General features: G+C 47.0%; 1 long non-coding RNA gene across 2 annotated transcripts in view; it reads left to right on the top strand.

Annotated features, from left to right (window-relative positions):
- Nucleotides 1-9780, top strand: part of LOC106695892 — an 11363-nt gene extending 1583 nt beyond the window's left edge. The window contains exons 2-5 of one of the 2 annotated variants that reach the window (XR_002827787.1): nt 6367-6530; nt 7119-7255; nt 8065-8183; nt 9386-9780. This is a non-coding gene — a long non-coding RNA (uncharacterized LOC106695892). The remainder of the gene's footprint in view (nt 1-6366; nt 6531-7118; nt 7256-8064; nt 8184-9385) is intronic. The other variant, XR_001346874.2, reaches the window with a different exon arrangement.
- Nucleotides 9781-9790: the final 10 nt, after the last annotated feature.

The raw sequence follows: 9790 nt of genomic DNA, 5'->3' as shown, positions 1-9790 counted from the left end.
CCCAGATCAGGGTGGGGGTCCCGCTTGGGTGCCTGGCCAGCCTGGATGACGGGCTGATGGCTGTTTGCAGCTGGTCATACCCCCTTCAGGGTGGGGGTCCCCACTGGGGTGCCTGGCCAGCCTGGATGAGGGCCTGAGAGCCGTTTTCAGGCTGGAGGGCAACTTAAGCTCCCAGCCTCTCCTTTTTTTCTTTTTTCTTTTATTCTGGGATTTATTTACCGTCTATAGCTGTCACTGGAGCTAAGAGCCAGCTCCAGCTCTGAGGGCTGAGAGCAGGTTCTGGGTCTGTTTGGCTTCTATAATTGAAACTCTGTTGCCATCACAGCAACTCTAAGCTCTGAGGCCGAAGCTGGCTGAAAGCAGGTCTCTGGGTTTGTTTGGCTTCTATAATTGTAACACTGTTTCAACTCCAGCTCTGAGGCCCGGCTGGCTGAAAGCACGTTTCTGGGGATGGTTTAGCTTCTATAATTGTAACATTGTTTCTTAGAGTGCAGCTCAGAGCCCAGCAGCGGCAGGCCGGGAACGTTGGCTTCCTCCATCACTGGAGCAAGCAAGCCTCCTGTTCGCTTCAGCTGCGTGGCTGCCGGCCGCCATCTTGGTTGGCAGTTAATTTGCATATCCTGCTGATTAGCCAATGGGAAGGGTGTCGGGGTTATGGTCAATTTGCATGTTTCTCTTTTATTAGATAGGATGGGATGTCCCTATTTCCCCCCTTTTGCCCCCTCTACCCAGCTCTTGTTCCCCACTTCTCTCTGGCCATCACCATACTGTTGTCTGTGTCCATGGGTTGTGCATATATTTTCTTTGGCTAATCCCTTCTTTAAATTTTTATTTTCAGATAAGTGCTTATAACTGCACTATTAAATATTTTCTATTATATCATTTAGAATTAAGATATTTTTTAATTGAACCCTTGTAAATTTTAGCACAATTTAATAAATTATGCTAGAAGCAATTAGGAGATTTTTCATGTAATGCAGATACATTTTAATTAATATTTTATTAATTTTTAATTTTTTAATATTTTAATTTGAAATAATCTCATACATGTAAAAAAAACTATAAAATACTACAGCATATTATATGTACCCTTTACCCAATTTCTTAGGTGTTAATAATTTAAACATAACCATTATACAACTAACAAAATTTGGAATATATTTTTCTTAAAATCTCTTTAATGTTACTTAATCCATTTACTTTGTTTTTGTTAATCTTCACCCAAGGATATTTTTCCATTGAATTTTAGAGAGAGTGAAAGGAAAGGGAGAGACACACTGATTGGTTGCCTCTTGCACATGCTCTGATAGGGACTGGGGATCAAGCCAGCAATGAGGTACATGCCCTTGACTGGAACCTAACCTGGGACCCTTCAGTCCAAGGGCTAATGCTCTATCCACTGAGCAAAACAGGCTGCAGCTTAATTCATTTACTTTTAATCTATATGTGTCATTATATTTAAAGTGTGTTTTGTTTTTGATCCACCCTCATAATCTGTCTTTTAATTGATGCATTTATACCACTGACTTTCAGAGTGCTTACTGATAGAGTTACTGCCGTATCTGGCGGCTTCTGGGGCTTCTGGTGCCCGCCTTATTGGTCCCGGGCAGCAGGCAGGTGGCTCCTGGGGCTTGCGGGGCTGGTGTGCCTGCGGCCCAGGACCAGATCAGGTCCCTGGCGGCAGGCAGGCAGCTCCTGGGGTCGCCCACGGGGGCCTGGATGGAGGCTCGCTCTGGTGGCTGGCACTGTCCCGCCCTGCCTGCAGTATGCAAATTAGCCGCCACCTTTGTTGGCGGTTAATTTGCATATCTCGCTGATTAGCCAATGGGAGGTGTAGCGAAGGTATCGCAAATTACCATGTTTGGCTATTATTAGGTAGTACTAGAGGCCTGGAGCATGAAATTCGTGCACCATGTGCGGTCCCTAAGCCTGGCCGGCTATCGAAGCGTGAGCGTCTGGCGTGGAAGGGCAGGTCCCAGCTGACCTCTGGGCCATATTTTAAAATGGGAACGTAGAAGTAGATAAAAGACATTATGTAAAATGCAGCTATTAGAGTGTCAGATCAGCACCAAGAATCTTTGTATCAAATTTGAGCTGCAAATAGAACCAATGTCTTTGACAGTCATAGAATGAGGAAAATGCCTTCCATTACGTGATTTTATTTTATTTATTTATTTATTTTTTAAATATTTTATTGATTTTTTTACAGAGAGGAAGGGAGAGAGATAGAGAGCCAGAAACATCGATGAGAGAGAAACATCGATCAGCTGCCTCCTGCACACCCCCGACTGGGTATGTGCCCGCAACCAAGGTACATGCCCTTGACCGGAATCGAACCTGGGATCTTTCAGTCTGCAGGCCAATGCTCTATCCACTGAGCCAAACCAGTCAGGGCAATGTGATTTTATAGATTATAAGAAGAGAAACCATATTTGTTCCTATGGGTTGTAAAGATTCCCTAGGACCTGGAAAGTTTTCTTTAATAAAGCTGACATAATATAGATAGCTCCCGTAATAACAACCAGTAAATCATTGTAATCTATGGCTTAAACTCACTTTTGTAAGTAGTTCTCCTGCCCCGGGAGAACTTGGTGTTTATGATTTTTCCGGGCATCAGCATGTTGTGATGCAGATAGATATGCTTCCATGTTTACCGTTTAATCCAGGGATAAAAGTATTCTCTAGTAAAGATGCCCTCGCTGCCCATTCCCACTTCATTTCTCAGTGTCTTGGCTTTGTCCTTACCATTTTCCTGCATCTGTGGGTAAAGATTAGTAGTGACCTAATTATAATCAAATCCAGTGGACTTTTTCCAGTTCTTTTCATCAGGTGACCATTCATCTGCCTTTGACATGAGTTTCTTCCAAACTGTTATTTTCTCCCTTTACCTGACTTTTAAAAAAGTTTACCTGTGAGAATTTCTGTGTGTATCCTTGATCGATAAAGAGTCTGTGAAAAAGTGGGTGGAGCCTACCCGATGTGCCCCAGCGGTTGAGTGTTAACCTCTAAACCAGGAGTTCAATGTTCGATTCCCAGTCAGGGCACATGCCCAGGTTGTGGGCTCAATCCCCCGTACAGGGTATGCAGGAGTCAGCCAATCAATGATATTCTCTCATCATTGATGTTTTCCCTTCCTCTCCCTTCCTCTTTGAAATCAATAAAAATATATTTTTAAAAAAAATGAGTGGAGATATAACCCCAGTACCATTCTTTCTTATATAATACTAGAGGCCTGGTGCACAAAATTTGTGCACGGTGTGTGTGTGTGTGTGTGTGTGTGTGTCCCATAGCCCAGCCTTCACCCTCTCCAATCTGGGACCCCTAGAGGGCAGTCGACACATCCCTCTCACAATCCAGGACTGCTGGCTCCCAACCGCTCACCTGCCTGCCTGCCTGATCACCCCCTAACCACTCGACTGCCAGCCTGATCGACGCCTAACTGCTCCCCTGCTGGCCCGATTGCCCTTAAGTGTCCTCCCCTGCAGGGCTGGTCACCCCCAACTGCCCTCCCCTGTAGGCCTGGTCACCCCCAACTGCCCTCCCCTGCTGTCCATCTTGTGTCCACATGGGGGCGGCCATCGTGTGTTTTGGAGTGATGGTCAATTTGCATATTCCCTCTTTATTATATATGATTATTATATAGGATTCGATAATATTCAGTGTTCAAAGTTTCCCTTTTCTAAATGTTTGGTTTGTTCTTTTCAGTCAGGACACAAATAGCCTCCATATGTTTCAGGTGGGAGATTGGTGTTTTAAATCTATTAATAGTAACTCCCCTTTATGTCTCTTGTGTTATTTCTTTGCAATTTGTTTTTTGAAGAAATTGGGTTGTTTATCCTGCTTCTCACAGTATGGATTGTGGGGATTGCATTGCCATCTGTTTTAACTTTACTTTTTTTTTTTTTAATTCCTTGTAGGCCTTGTAAGATTGGTAGTTAGATTGGAAATTGACTCGGACCAGTTCAGAGTGTTTGGCAAGACTCTTGTCCATGACATGTGCCCTCTTTCTTCTGGAAGCCCGTTTTATCCTCCTGTCTTTGTCTTGTGAGATTAGCTTCTGTTGATTGATACCCGTTACCGTGACCAAATGATTCATTACAGGCTATAGAATGGTAAGGTGCTTCTCTACCCTTTCTCCTTCACTTATGAGCTGGACTACTTTTCTGAAGAAAAGCATCTCCTCTTACTTGGTTCTGTGGTTCATACAAGAAGACAATTTCCAAAATATTGAAGAGGATTTTACATTTGCTTCCTTTTGTTACTGTTATGAGCTGGTGGATTTAAACGTTTAAGTACTTTGGTAGGTTGAAGTTGTTACTTCTTTTGATGTGTAAGTGGGCACATCTGTGAATCGCTTCTTCTGAGTCCCTTTGAGTCATTCCCTATGTATTTGATAGCATTCTTTTTTAATCAGTATTTTATTTTGAAAAAACTTCCAATTTACAGAACAGTTACAAGCATTGTACATAGAACTCCCATATTCCTTTTGCCCAGACACTGTGTGGAGAAGACTCGCCCCCTGTCCTGAATTTGTGCATCTCCTGAGCTCCTCCAGAGGCTGTGAGCATCCCCTTGTTCCACTCCTCACTGCTTCAGCGTCCCCCGTCTCCACTGCCACAGCTCTGGCCTAAACTGTTCCTGCAGCCACACCTGTTTCCCTGCCCTGCCCACTGGCCATGCCCAGTGTGTCGTATCATGAACACTTTGGCTGGTCCTTGTCCCTGGTTCCTTGGAGGAATGTCCTGGGTGGTCGGGGTGTGTGCGCACCACGCGGGGCCCCTTGGAGCACACCTGGGCTTATGCGGAGGAGGGGCCTCAGGGCGTGGGCCCGTCAGGCCAGAAAGACCAGCCCTGGGAGTGCAGGTCAGGGGTTAGAGCCCAGTCTCTGGGGAGGAGAGGGCGCTGGGGACTGAGTTCAACCTCCTGGCCAGTGATTGATTGACTAGAAACTAGATGGTGCTACATACTGAAACCCCAAGAAAACCCAGGTCCCGGAAGCTCAGGTGAGCTTCTCTGATGGGTGAGGCACATCTGTGCGCTGTGAGGGAGGCCACAGGCTGAGGACACGGAAGCTTGGGGTGCGGGACCGTCCCAGCATCCTCTGACCATCCCCTCTCCCAGGAAGCTTTCCTCCACAATCCACTGTTCACGGCAGTAGTTCCTCCTCCTCCAGGCCCATCTCCCTTAACAGCCTGAACACATCCCAGAAATTTCCCCAGTACCCTCATTTCTTTCCCATGGTTCCTGCTTCACCACAGGCTCTAGATGTTCCTTCTACCAGCTAAAACTGTTATTGGAGGTTGTGAAAAGGACTCCCATGAGGGGTAAAAGAGTGAACACTGTGTGTTCTCTTGTGCCCAGGGGTCCCCTTGTCACAGCCCATTTCCGGGAAAGCTTGTCTGGTGGAGTCACCTGTCCTTGACTTTGAATTTCTGGTTATTGCCTGGGTACCCGGGGTGCTTTCTTCCTTCTCTCTGCTCTTCCCCATTCTTCTACCTCAATATCGTCCCCTTCTTCCCCCTCTCAGACTCTAACTTAGGATCTGACTCAACTTCTATTGTTTTTTTCTAATACGTGGAAAACAATTCGGGATTATTTCTCAGAGTTAAGAAATTTGGTTGAATAATCACAGCCCCATTTAGCTACATTATCATTTGATAGTGAATAGGCTAATTAAACTGACATGACCAGACACGTCACAAAGGTGAGAATTCATCTGTATTATATTTTCTCCAGAGATGCATTGCCTTGTGCTCTTTAATGATCTAAACTAACATACAAAAATGCCATCCAGGCAAGGCAATAAATTACACCCAAATTCTCACAATTCACTAATAAAGTCTAAAAACTAAAAATTTATAAGAATATGGGGGAACTACCACCTACCTATAAGATAATTGATATTATATAAATATAATAGATAAAACCAGAGAAACCTCTCTTGAAAATGGAAACAAAATTACACAGTATTTGCATACGTATGCCAGCTATAATACTCATCAGAAAGCTTTTTAAAACTACTGACTATTCAAATCTACCTAACATAAATATATAAATATTAAATATGAAACTAAATATAATAATCCTATGGGCAACATTTTCTAAACAAACCATAGAATGCATGGCATACATTTAGCTATCACAAACTTAGGGCTCTAATTTTATACTTTAAAGTATTTCCCTCCTGGTCTGAGACCCCAAACGCCACCTTCAGATGGCTCTGGAAGGCTACAACCAGGTGTAGAAAATGTGGGACCTCCAGCTTCTGCCTCAGGAGATTTGAATTAAACAAAGTGAAATTTGGGATGGAGCCTTAGGAAGGGATGGAATCTGAAAAAACCCTAGTTCCGTACTGTCCTCCTACAGACTCCTAGACGTGCTCCTGGGAACAGACAGACATAGCTATTGAGCCTGTTGGAGGTCGTTCTGGGCTCCTCTGGATGATGTTTCCCTTCCTCCTGTCTGTGCTGAGCATCTGGATTGACTTCCTGCTTTAAAGTGGAGTCTGCCCTGGGCTCAGCGATCTAGAGGTAAGAGGAAGAGACAGGATGTCACATTCCAAACAGGCAGCTCTCCACATGTAAAGATTATTAAAATCTCAGGCAATTCTAACAGAGTTTGGCTAACCTGTAGGCCCCATTTTATCTCCAGTCCTGCCTTCTCAGCCCCACTCCTGAACCACTGTTTCCAAGTGTGATGCTTGGACTTCAATGACCCTGAGTCCCAACATTCCTTAGTGTACCCAGTGACCTGTTTATAGCCAGGACTCTAGGTGACTGTGTGTTCGGGGGCAGCACACCTAGGGAGAGAGCTGCTCTAGCTCACTCACACCTTGGTCCTTTTGTGCTCCTTCACATCTAACCTCCAGCCACACTGCAAACATCACTGACATGTCCACATCACAGACCACGAGACCAGGCACCCCATCCCTGCTCCTAACCCTGGATCCGGATGTTTAACTATCATACCGAGTCTGAACGAGGCTAGTGCTATGGTGTGAGTGTTTGTGTCCCCCAAATTCACTACCCCTGAGGTGATGGTATTAGGAGGTGGGGCCTTTGGGAGGTGGTTAGGTCATTGGGTGGGGCCCTAAGAATGAGCTTATTGTCTGCCCTTAGAGAATGCTCCAGAGATGCCTCGCTCCTTCCACTGTGTAAGGACATGGCGACATGTTGGCCGTCTGCAGCACAGAAGACGGTCTCACCAGAACCCCACCGTGCCAGCACTTGATCGCAGCCTTCCAGCCTCCAGAATGGTGAGAAGCAAATGTCTGTTGTTGGTCAGCCACCCAGTCTGTGGTGTTTTGTTATAGCAGCCAGAACGGACTAAGATAGGGAGGTCACAAGATTTTAACCAAAACTCAGTCCTCTGCCACAATCTGTAACTCCCATGTGTCGATCAGGGTAAGCCATGCGGGACCAGTATTTCTCAACGTTTGCTCATTCTGACAAACTTCCTTGACCATAAACTTGAGGGGAGACGTGTAATGGTCCAAAGGGAGAGATTGTGAGCCAGGGGAAGTGAAGGACACAGGGTGATCTGGCCATGGGCCACTTGTTTGCGTGTAAACGTGGATGAAGACAGCTAGTGAGGATTTATCTGTTTATCTTTGGATTTAGAGACTGTTCCATCTGATACCCTATTGTTAGACATTGACTTCAGTGCAGAACGTCCCTGTAGTTGGCATTCCTGAGGGAGAAAGGCCCAAGTGAATGAACAACAGGAAGTCACAATATATGGAAAAAATTGGAAACTAACTCAGTTTTCAAGAAACTCAACATTTCAACAAATTGATTACTTGGACCTAGTTGCTCTGTTTAAAATGATTCCACCAAATCTTGAGGTCTGGCCCCCACACATCCCACTGAGGTGCCTGTGTGTCAGCTTGTGGCTGGGAGCTGAGTCAGTGCCTGGCTGTGTGCCTGGAGGGTCCACTTCAGTGTGTGGAGAGGTGATGAGGAGGGGGACGATGAGCATGGGTCCAGCCATTGGATTCCTGGGATTTCTTAGAGACAACAAATCCTTTCATCTGTACCTGTGAGGACTCCGACCGCCTTCCTTCAGCCCTACCTTAGGTGGTCTCGGAAAGGAGGGCGCGATCTCGCTTCCAGACCCAGAGCTCTGGATCAAAAGCCTGGATCTGGAAGGACAAACAGCCCCCTGAGAAGATGATGACTCTCCAGGTGCACCCCATCCCGTCCCTGGTCCAGCCTTCAATTCTTAGTCATCCCCAAATCCCCAAACCGATCCCCAAGGTCCCCTGTCTCTCCAATGTGGTTTCCTCCCCCTAATCCCACAGCCCACCTACCTCTTCGCACTCTTCCCGCGTGACCCTCGCCCTCCAGCCCATGGAACGGAAGAACTGGAATCGCAGTTTGTGGAACAAGGGGCGCTGGGAGCAGTTGTTCTCCTCATAGAGGAAGGACAAGATGGCCTGTTTAGGGGCGTGGTAATTCTCTTCCATGTCCAGGGCCAGGTAGCTGAGGAAGGACATGAGGTTGCCATTCAGAAGCAGGGAGGAAGCGCCTGCCTGTGCTCAGCTTCCCAGAGAGCACACAGGCTGGATCCTCCTCACACAGGACCTCGGGAACCCCATCCAGTGTCTCTGGTGCCACCCAGGCATCAGGAAGCTGAGTGGGACCTGAAGGGCACCTCTCAGACCTTGATGATGAAGATAAAATTCAGCGGGGAAGCCGGGCCCCTTCCTTTCAACCCGTTGTGTGTGCACACACCTGTGTCCCTATAGTGTCAGTGCCCTCCTAGGAGAGGGAGCTCGCTAACTGGCAGGGGCTACTGGTTACATAAAACAAACTGCATACCCAGTCCACCTCATGTACTCCCCGCCTCCAAAGCAAACCCCTCCATTGTCTCCAGTCTCATAGTCTACTGGCCTTCCCCCCAGCCATCTTTCCATCTTACTCCTTTGGTGATGTCCATGTGTCCCCTAGTCATCTTGCTGTTGTTCTCCGTCTTTGCCCTCAAAACCCTTCCTTGTTGGTGATAATTTCTCCCATTGGAGGGGAAAAGAGAGGTACCTTCCACTATTACCTCCCTTCCCTTCTCTCATCCTTGGATCTCATCTCCTAGCCTCCTTCCCAGGCTTTCCTTTCGTGGGGATATCCTTGTCCCCAGCGCCTGTGATCTCCTCCAATCCCTGGCTTTCTGAATCTCTCTTTCACACACACACTACTCCGGTCCCCCTTCCTCAATGGTAACCCTCTCAAATCCCTTCTGCCCCCAGTTTCCTCACCTGATGGTCCTGGCACGACTTCAACCACCCTCACCTCTCGGGGGCACCCTGAACAGTTAGGCTGTGGTCTCTGGTTCTCACCCTGGAAACTTGGTTCACAACTGGCCATGATTTCTCCCAAATCTTCCCTTTCAGGACACCTAGACTCCAGTCTTTTCAAATTCTTGGAGAAGATGCTGTTGCCCACCCCTGTTGCCAAGCACCACGGAATTTGGTCCTTCCAATCAGGAAGGTCAGAAGCCTCTGATGTCATTAGTCATTCCAACCTGGCCAGCAGCTTGAAGGATCCAAACCCATGGACTGCCATGTGTGCACTGCTCCTGGGAATCAGGGGTCAACCATACCTCCTGCCACTGACCCATCAGCCTCTGTCCAGCCTCCAACACTCTCCTCTATGGCAGCGTCATTCTTTACCCCTCCCCAGGGGATGCTGTGTTCTCTCCATTCTGAACTTGAAATAGGCTGGACTCTCTCCTTTCCCATTCATATTTCAGCAGCTTAGTCTGACGAGAGAGGGAGGTCACAAGGGGAAGCAGAAAT

The sequence above is a fragment of the Myotis lucifugus genome, unplaced genomic scaffold, assembly GCF_000147115.1.
Source record: "Myotis lucifugus unplaced genomic scaffold, Myoluc2.0 scaffold_4342, whole genome shotgun sequence".
NCBI classification, from domain to species: Eukaryota; Metazoa; Chordata; class Mammalia; order Chiroptera; family Vespertilionidae; genus Myotis; species Myotis lucifugus.
This window is presented reverse-complemented; position numbering and strand designations above follow the sequence as displayed.